The sequence below is a fragment of the Sorex araneus genome, chromosome 11 (assembly GCF_027595985.1).
Source record: "Sorex araneus isolate mSorAra2 chromosome 11, mSorAra2.pri, whole genome shotgun sequence".
Classification (NCBI taxonomy): Eukaryota; Metazoa; Chordata; class Mammalia; order Eulipotyphla; family Soricidae; genus Sorex; species Sorex araneus.
In genome coordinates, this window is record NC_073312.1 from 26,351,719 (window position 1) to 26,361,759 (window position 10,041).

The window sequence follows — 10,041 nt, forward strand, 5'->3', positions numbered from 1 at the left end:
GTAGGACTTATTCCTGGCTCTGCACTCAGGGACCATTCTGGTGGGGCTCTGGGGACTATATGGGGTGCAGGAATCAAACCTGGGTTGGCCACTTGCAAGACAAGTGCTCTGCCAACTGTACTATTGCTTTGGACCCTATGTTTACATTTAAAATGTATTTCAAGCACTGTATTTCAAGCATACAATAGATGACTATATTATATAGCATTTATTAAGTATCTACTCTTTTTCAAATACTCCAAAGGCATTAAGCAGCTTTATTGCTTTAATGAATAGATTACGTCTTTATTTCTTTCCTTCCTTCCCTCTTATCTTCCTCCCTCTCACTTCCCTCCCTCCCTCCCTTCCTTCCTTCCTTCCTTCCTTCCTTCCTTCCTTCCTTCCTTCCTTCCTTCCTTTCCTTCCTTCCCTCCCTTCCTCCCTTCCTCCCTTCCTTCCTTCCTTCCTTCCTTCCTTCCTTCCTTCCTTCCTTCCTTCCTTCCTTCCTTCCTTCCTTCCTTCCTTCCTTCCTTCCTTCCTCCTTCCTCCCTCCCTCCCTCCCTCCCTCTCTCCCTTCTTCTCTCCCTCCCTTCTTTCTTTCTTTCTTTCTTTCTTTCTTTCTTTCTTTCTTTCTTTCTTTCTTTCTTTCTTTCTTTCTTTCTTTCTTTCTTTCTTTCTATCTTTCTTTCTTCCTTTCTTTCTCTATTTCTCTCTCTCTTTCTTTCTCCTTCCTTCCTTCTTTCTTTTTTTCTCACTTTCTCTCTTTCTTCTTTCTCCCAGTGGTGCTCAGAAGTCATACTGGTGGTGCTTTAGGGACCATATGTGGCATCAGGGATTGAGCCAGGTCTATTGTGTGCCAGCCAAGCACCTTACCCCCATCTACTTCTCTGGTCTCTAGCAGCTTTCCATGCATTACCTAATGTATTCTCAGTAGACTTCTCCAAGCAAGATGTTTTTTTTTTCTGCAGATGAGGAAAAAGACCGAGAGAAGCCCAATAGGTTGGAAAGTGTGGGACTGCAATTCAAAGGCCGCACTACCCCTGCCCCACCAGGCCATGCTGCTCCCCCAGGGCTAAGTGGTTCCAGTTGTCCAGCCTGTGGCAGCTGGGGTGTCTTGCTCAGGTTATGCACCCCAGGGAGCCCAGTGCCTTGGTCTGACTTCAGGCCTCAAGTCCCACAGAGGGGGAGACTTTCTTAAGTGTGCGTCTACTGCCAAAAGGAGGCCGCTTATGTGGACCAGAGGACCGAGCCGTTGGTGGGCTGGTGACAGGCCACACACCAACAAGGCATGTGTGGATTCGTGTGTGTCTGTTTCTGATGTCCTGGTCTGTGTGGCTTTCAATGGCTCCGACTGGGCAAGTGGCTTTCGTATCAGGGACTCTTCGATTTCTCCCTGAAAAAAGGAAAAAAGAGAGGTGCTGGGGGGCACACAGGGCTTGTCCTGGAACATTTGGTGGAGGGGTCCCCTCTGCACCTGGACTCGGAATTTGCCCAGGGCTCCAGAGCCAGGCGCTGGGCTGCAGGCCGGCGGGCGACGAAGGAGCTCATTTCCCCTTAAACTCCTCCGGCGCGGGGCCCGCAGTGGGCAGAGGCGGGAGGGCGCCGTGTCGCTCACGTTACAAATCAATTCATTACCGGCACTCGCAGTCGCCTCGATCTTCAAGGATCGGGGGTTTGATGAAGAGGATTCATTTCAAGAAATAAACCTTTTAAATTAACCACGAGATGAGGGAGATTTCTTTATTTAAAAAATGCTCAGGCCCTGCCAGCTTTGTTTTCTCTCTCTTATTAGCATTGTTATTAATAACCCCACCCTCTCTCTCCAGGGGACCATCCAGGCAGCCAGGAGGCAGAGGGAGCCGCTCGGACCTGGGGGCAGCCCCCCGCCCTGGCACCTTGGCTGCACCAGAGTCAGCAGCATCCACGCAGCCTCCGGTCCCGAGACTGAGTCCCAGCAGGTGGCTGTGGCCTTACGATGTGACTGTGGACAGGTCCCTTCACTGCTCCTTCCTTGACAGCCCAGTGAATGCAGAGGCCACGGCCCGATGGCTGCCTCCAGGGGCAAGGGGGAGACAGCAGGGCCCAGTGGGGGCTGTGGCCCAGGCCGGTTCTCCTTCTTCCTAGCAGTGATGCTGTGGGCATCAGTCTGATTTCTACTCCAGTTTCTCCCTTCTTTCTTTCTTTCTTTCTTTCTTTCTTTCTTTCTTTCTTTCTTTCTTTCTTTCTTTCTTTCTTTCTTTCTTTCTTTCTTTCTTTCTTTCTTTCTTTCTTTCTTTCTTTTTGCTTTTTGGGTCACACCTAGCGATGCACAGGGGTTATTCCTGGCTCTGCACTCACAAATTACTCCTGGCAGTGCTGGGGGACCATATGGGATGCTGGGAATCGAAGCCGGGTTGGCCACGTGCAAGGCAAACACCCTACCCGCTATGCTATCCCTCCAGCCCCTATTTCTTATGCACATTTTTGGTGAAAACTTGTGGGTGTGAGCATGGTGTGAAGCTTTTCTCAAAGATTATGACTATATTTTTTAAATAAAAGTGTTTTATTTTTATTTATTTATTTATTTATTTTCTTTTTGGATCACACCCAGTGATGCACAGGGGTTACTCCTGGCTCTGCACTCAGGAATGACTCCTGGCGGTGCTCAGGGGACCATATGGGATGCTGGGAATCGAAGCCGGGTTGGCCGCATGCAAGGCAAATGCCCTACCTGCTGTGCTATCACTCCAGCCCCCAATGATAAGACTATTTTTGGACTGAAAAATAAACCTCTCAAATAAACAAACATACAAACAAAATAATAGAGTGTTATGATTGTGTAGTAAAATGTAGGACCTAGAAAGGTCAGCCTTGGTCATCGGAAAGAATCCCTCACATACAAGAGAGCCTCACCTGTGTGCCCTTGTGACTTACAGGCTTCCAGTTTCACAGATGAGGAAAACGAAGATGATTTGGCTATGGGTGAGCCAGAATTTTGACAGGAAGCTTAGAACACACTGGGCTGGCTTGTCCCAGGAGGGTTTCATAAAGCAACAAATGGCATAGCTTTGGGCTGGAATTTGGAAACGTGTGAGCAAGGCGCAGCACTGTGGTGAGGAGTTGGAGGAGCCATAGATAACATGTGCTGCAGATGGACAGAGAAGCATGGAGAAAGAACGGGGGGTTGAGAGAGAGGGAGAGAGAGAGGATGTAGAGGTGGGGGAGGGGGCGCGCCGTGGCCTGGGATAGGGAGATGCAGGCAGCACACACTGCCTGCCAGGGCGGGTAGGGGCTGGAAGGACCCAGGACCGGCTCCCCATTCATCTCATACAACCCCTTTCCATCAAAGCCAAGAGCCACCTGAGCAGCCTTTGGGGCCCAGGGCAAGGGGAGAAGGGTAGACACCCAGTGCAGGGAACAGAAAAAAATCCTTGGGACTCTTGATTCAAAGAGACTCTGTTTGTTTTTGTTTTGTTCTATTTTGTCTTTTTGGCTCATACCTGGCAATGCTCAGGAATCACTCCTCGTGGTCCTTGGGAGACCATATAGGAAGCTGGGGATTGATCCAGGTTGGCTGAGTGCAAGGCACACGCCCTACCCATTGTACTATTGCTCCGGCCCCAGAAGCAACTTTTGAGAGCAAAGTCACAGTCTTCTTGGCCCCCTGCTTGGTGGTGCCTGGCAGAGTTTTGCACCCCTTCATGACCTGCTGGATCTGGAGCCAAGTGAGCCCAAAGTTTAGCTCTGCCACAGCCACTCCAGGAGGGAGCAATGAGTGGCCCACAGGGGCAGGACCCAGCACACTGCTTCCAATGAGTGTGCTAGGATGGGGCAGGGACCTTCGGGGACTGCAAGGGGAGATTTCACCCAGTAGTGGCCATGGGGCCCTCATGCAGACTGGGATCTGCCCTAGGAGAGTCCGCAGAGGATGGGGGTAGAACAGGTGTCCCCCAACACAGGGCAGAAGGAGACATCCAGCAGCCATTCCTCGGGCGTGCACGTGACACAGAAGTCCCAGAGAAAACCAGACTAGAAACCCCCCCCCCCCCCGTCCCTTACCATCCCTCAAAGGCAAGTCAGCTGACAGGATAGGGTCCAGGCATGACCCAGGAACAGCGGGAGACCCAGAGAGGGCAGAGCTAAGAGTGGTGGTGGTCCCGGGAACTGGTGGACGCTGGGAATCCAGGGTCCTGTAGCTTGTGCGAAGGAAAGGGTGGAAGCTATCTTGGTGGAGAATAGCCCGCCTGCTTCACTCCTGCATTCCACATTCTATTCCTGCTGCACGGGAGCATTCTAGGCAGGGGTGTCATCCTCCTGAGGGAGGGGCCCAGTTTGCATCACTGGGGGCTCAGCAGTGGCCTCCCAGACTCAGCCCAGGCCTCTGGTGCAAGTTTCAGCTCAGTAGAGTAGCAACAAACCCCGAGGTGCACTCTTCCTTTGAGGGGGAAAAAAGGGGGGGTGTTGGGGGACCCTTCCAGCCTCCCCCCTGCAGCCCTAGGGAGGCAGGGAAGGAGGGGAACTCGCCCTCCCAGCCCAGGCGGAGACCTGCCCAGGTGTGTGGGGGGGACCAGCTCACCATCTCATTAACGTGGAATTGTTTTTAGGTTAATAATCTTGCGTTAATTTTCCCTTAAAATATTGTCTTTGACCGTTAAATGCTCACACTGTTATAAAAAGAACGTAATAAATGATCTTGAAGCAAATTCTCCTGCCAAATGTCATAATTTATTTGCATAATTAGCTCTTAATTTTAATTCAATATGCAAATCCACGCTTCCTTTCCATTGCAGCCTCCTGCTTCCCAGCCGGGCGGCCATGAATTTACTGTGACGCTCTCTCCGCGGCTGTCAGGGGGGGCTGGGGGGTGGGGAGGCTGGCTCCTTCTAGGGCTGGTGTGTGTGGAAGAGGGGTGTGGAACCTGAGACCCCAGCCCAATCCTCAGCCCTGCACGCTCTGAGCACCACGGGGTCAGACACAGACTCAGATGGACAGGTCCAGGGGTCCCTGCCACCTAGATGCAGACTCCTGCAGGGACAGCTGAGCTGTGCAGACAACCTAACAAACCTCCCAGCTACCCAGAGGTGAAGTCACGTGAGCTCAGACTTATAATAAGCGGGCCCTGGAGGAGAGCCCCGAGCACCCACAGAGGCCCATTACACAAGCAGGGACCGGCCAGGCCTGAATGTAGAAGCCCCTGAAATCCCATGGCCCCATGGGCCCAGATGCTCAGAGACCCCCGGGGGGCACCCAGATACTCCAGCCACCCAGGTAAACGCAGAGCGCCCGCCAGCCAGCAGAGGGGCAGCAGAGACACTCCTGGTGGAGAGACGGTGGGCCGGGACACAGATGTGCAGGACCGCATAGCTGCAGACCACTAACCACACACACGTCACACCGTCACACGGGAACACTGACACGCCTGAGAAGTGTTGGGAAGTCAGACACCGCGCGTACCCCCACCCAGGTCAGACCTGACTCGCTGGGTAGCATGGTTTGTCCTGATTGCTGCTGTTTGTCTGTGTTTGATCCAGCCATACCCTCCTTTGAAAATGTTTACATTGTAACATTTCCTCCTTCCCTTCCTTTTGTTACGGTGACTTCAATGAGTGTGTATATGTGTGTGCGTATGGAGGGGGTCACACCTGCTTGGTTGTGGCAGGTGAGAGGGGCCACACAACTTTTGTCATCTTTCTCCATGAATAACTTTGTTGAGATACAGTTCACGTACCATAAGTGCGGCCTCAAAACCAAAACATAAATACATAGATAAATTAAAGGGTTTAGAGACCCAGGAGGGTCCAAAGGGTGCGAGCATGTGTTCTGCACGCAGGAGGCCCCAGCTCAATCCTCAGCCCTTCATGCTCTAAGCACCACAGGGAGCGACCTCCCTGGGGCCAAGCTGGGAGCAGGCCCTGAGCACCACCCCAGGAAGCTCCACAGCCCAAGACTTAAAAAAAATAAAGTGAACTGGCTAGTCGTTCACCACAGACATTTAAATATTTGAATCTTCTCCCCCAAACTCTGTTCCCATTAGTGGCTACTCCCCCTGACTTTTCCGTCCCCCCCCCCAACATTCTTCTCTCCCTCCACTCCAGAGCTAAGTTATCCTCATCTATTTTTTTTATATATATATTTGCTTATTCTGGACTTTTCACATGAAATGTAGCACGGCACTGTAGCACTGTCCTCCCGTTGTTCATCGATTTGCTCCAGCGGGCACCAGTAACATTTCCATTGTGAGACTTGTTGTTACTGTTTCTGGCATATCGAATATGCCACAGGGAGCTTGCCAGGCTCTGCTATGTGGGCGAGATACTCTCGGTAGCTTGCCGGGCTCTTTGAGAGGGACGGAGGAATCGAACCCAGGTCGGCTGCGTGCAAGGCAAATGCCCTAACTGCTGTGCTATCACTCCAGTCCTGTCAATGAACAGGATCATTTAAAATGGGTGGATTATTTTTAACTTTTCTTTTATTGAATCACTGTGAGATAGACCATTACAAAGCTGTTCATGATTGGATTTCAGTCACACAGTATTTCAACACCTAAACTGGGTGGATTTTTGCGGCTGGCATCTTTCCCTCAACACAGTATCTTCAGCACCCATCCATTCTGCAGCGGGAATCTGTTGCTCGATTCCCTTTTATGGCCAAGTCCTACTCCATGGTAGGGATGGGCCCCTCTGCCTGTTCCCTGGGTAGCTGATAGGCATTTGGGGAGCTCTGTTTGGGGGCCGTTGTAACAAGACTGCGGACATTCTCAACACACCAACAGGTTTGGGTATGAACCTGTTTACATTTTTCTCAAATTCTCTCCTAGGAGGGGAACTTCATCTTCGGAGGTGGGTTTTCCTAGGGAACCTTGTCAGCTGTGCTGCTGGGATTATTTCCTCATGGATACAGCGTCCCGCAAGGAAAGCTGCAGCTGGCGCCGGTAGGCACATACAGACACCCAGCTCCACACACACACTCAGACCCGCAATCACCAACACGGCCAGAGTGAGCAAAGGCTCATCGCGGACTCTGGGCCCCAGAGAGAAAGATGGAAATGCAGCCAGACAGGTGACCGTGGCCCAGGCGACAGGGCGCGTTGATGCTAGAGAGGGGATAACATCTAGAATTTGGGAGGAAGGGGGCTGGGTGAGGAATTGGGGAGAAAGGGCAGGGTGAGGTCAGAAGGTGAGGTGCGAGGGATGGATGGGGGGGGTGCAGTCGGGACCTAGTCTGAGGTCCAGGATCCTGGGTCCCCTTTCTCCAGCTGTTCCTGCCTCACGCTGTCCCGCTAGGTGACCCTTTTGTCTCTGGGCTCCCCTCCAGGAAACTTGACTCCTCCCACCTCACAGCCCCCCCTCCCCAACTAGCTAAGGAGACAAAAGGGATCCTTTTCCAGGATAATTAAGCCTGAAAGACAGCAGCTCCTCCCAGGAAACTGATCGGGTTGGCCCCCAGAGAGCCCTTTGGTGTGGGAGTGGAGAGAAGGGCGCCCAGGAGGAGATGTGGAGGGAGACGCTGGCTGACATGGGATTCGGGACGGATACTCCGGTCATCAAAATCTGATATTTAATTCTTCTTTTTCCAGAGGCGGGACCACGCCGGGAGGCTGACCCGGGCTCCGTCCAAACACAAGTCTGGGGTGGATGGCTGGGAACTGTCTCTGCGGGCGGCCGTCCACGGCTCGGCTCGGGCTGCGTGCTTATGTCGTGTTGCGTGCTGGGGTGTAAGTGTGTGAGTGTGAGTGTGTGTCCCCAGCCCTCTGGTGTCCCCACCCCCACCCATGCCCCCTGCAGTGCGGCCTCAGCGCAGTTTCTAACCTGGAGTGATCGCTTTCCTGATTTGCCACTTTAGTACTCTTGTTAATGAATTTTTAATCTTCTTAATGACATTAAACACGGAAAGTAATTAAGGAAAACAAGTTTGAAACTGCTGACTTCAACCCTTTATTCACAACTATTTAATGTAGAATTAATTTGATTTTGCCCATTATTCAAATGAACGCACTACCTTCTCCTCGGCCCCAGGCCTGTCCCCTTGCCCCCTCCTGAAATACCCAGGGACACCCCCCCCACCATCGTCATCACCCAGTTCTCACCGACCCCAGTGGGTGACCTGCTTGTCTGATGGAGTCTGGGCCTGATGTCCAAGCCCAGCTCTGGAGGGAAAGAGACACGCTGACTTCTGGGGTCGGGAAGAGTTGACGGGAACCAGGGGGAGCAACGCAGATGGGGTGGGGGTGGGGGCTGAGGCTGCCCCCATCCGTCCATCCCTCACACCTCACCCCTCCACCTCTTTCCATCTCAGCTTTCCAGTGCAGACACTCCATCAGCACCCCTAGGTGCTGGGTGACCTCTGCCCTCTGGTGCTGGTACGTGCGCACTCTCAGAGTCACAGGGGTTGGCCTTGGAACGTTTCAAATCAAGGATCTCGAGGTGATTGAAGGGAAGGCCCAGAAATGGCGGCTGCCCTGGCTTCCCGTGTTGGACCGGGTTTGAGAATTTCTCAGCAAGCCTGTTTGCTCCTCTGAGCTCAGGCTGCATTTGGAGGAGGCTGATTCTGTGAGTCTAAGGTCGTTTGCAACAGAGCCACGTTCCGAGAGGCAGGAAATGGGAAGCAGACCAAAGCCAGTCTGTCCCCGGGCCCGAGTGCGCCTCCCTTTTCCCCTCTAGAAGGATCTGAGGTGGGAGGGGGCGAAGACCAGATCCAGAAGTCCTCTGGGGAAACAGAGTGACAGTGCGGCAACGTGGCAGCAAGTGCTGTCAGCCTGGGTTCGAGCCCTGTCACCCCCTAGGGTCCCCCGAGCCCCAGCAGGAATGATCCCTGAGCGCAGAACCAGGAAGAATCCTGAGCACGATCCCTGTGCCCCTAAGCACAGAAGCAAAGCCAGGCAAAGGTACCCTAGGCACCGGGTCCCAGTCCGACCCTCAACACGCAGGCCCCAGGCCTCCACGTCCTCACTGCTGTGGGGACAGTCCCCCAGCCACCTGACTCCTGCCCTCTGGGCTCCCCGCTCCCACTAGGGGCTCCCAGATCTCTGATTTGGAGAGTATCCGGCAGGGGGCAGAGCAGGAGGGCTGTGGAGGACAGGACATGCCGGCATGGGTGAGAGCGGGCAGTGCCCGCCAACAGTACAGCGAGGACCAACGCCTGGGCTGACTCCTCCAGGACTTGGGGCACAGCTGGCGGTGGGAGAGAAGATTCCGAGAGTGTGGCAACGAAGGGAAACGGAGGGCTCTGGGGGGCATGGGCACCCCCTGGGATGTCTCACAAAGTCGGGGATTTGCTCATCTGTGCTGAGCGTGGGGAGGGAGAGGCCTGGGAGAACTTCCTCTGCCTCGTCCCTTGAACTTGCCCAGGACGTTTTCCTGGGAGTCCTTCCCCTGAACGGCACCTGGTGGCACAGCGAGGAGCGTTTCTCTCTCCCCACACCACAGCCCTTCCTCCGGGCTCTTCCCTCCAAACAGGCACCCCACGGCCCCCTCCCCAGTCTCTTCACTCATCTCAGCTCCTGGAAGCCCGGCAGCCCTGCCCCGGCCCCCCTCCGGCCCCCATCACTTGGCACTGAGCCGTGACTGGGCCCAAGCTCAGGCGAGAGTCTCTCGCGCCCCTTCCTCTCATTCCAGGGACTTTATGGGCTGAGACGACGCGGCTGGCTCACTTCTCCCTCTCTCCCGCTCCTCTGCCGCCACTCGCCATGTCTCTCCCCTCTCTCCTCCCCTGCCAGGGCCTGCCTTGCTCTTCTGGTCCTTGGCTGTCTCTGAATCCTTCCCCACCTCACTCTGGGCCTCCCTCTCTCTCTCTCTCTCTCTCTCTCTCTCTCTCTCTCTCTCTCTCTCTCTCTCTCTCTCCCCGCCCCCCCTCTGTCAGAGGACTATGGATTCTAGAACATTTCCTGATATAACTGTCTCAAGAACACAGGTTTCAGGAAGGCGAGGCTGGCAGGGAGGAGGCAGCTGAGCAGTGAGATACCCTCAAGCCATCCAGATCCCTTCTCCTGGGCCCCCTGCGCACTTCACCCTCTTCCTGACATCCCAGGCAGGCCAGGGTGCTGCTGAAGAAGAGGGTCTGATTTATGGGGCCCACCTCACGCCT

At 54.0% G+C, this 10,041-nt stretch overlaps 1 long non-coding RNA gene across 1 annotated transcript in view; it reads left to right on the forward strand.

Annotated features, from left to right (window-relative positions):
• LOC129399318 (uncharacterized) overlaps positions 1 to 7,735 on the forward strand; it is a 55,081-nt gene extending 47,346 nt beyond the window's left edge. Inside the window, exons 2-3 of the long non-coding RNA XR_008627044.1 lie at positions 6,776 to 6,889; positions 7,535 to 7,735. This is a non-coding gene — a long non-coding RNA (uncharacterized LOC129399318). The remainder of the gene's footprint in view (positions 1 to 6,775; positions 6,890 to 7,534) is intronic.
• Positions 7,736 to 10,041: the final 2,306 nt, after the last annotated feature.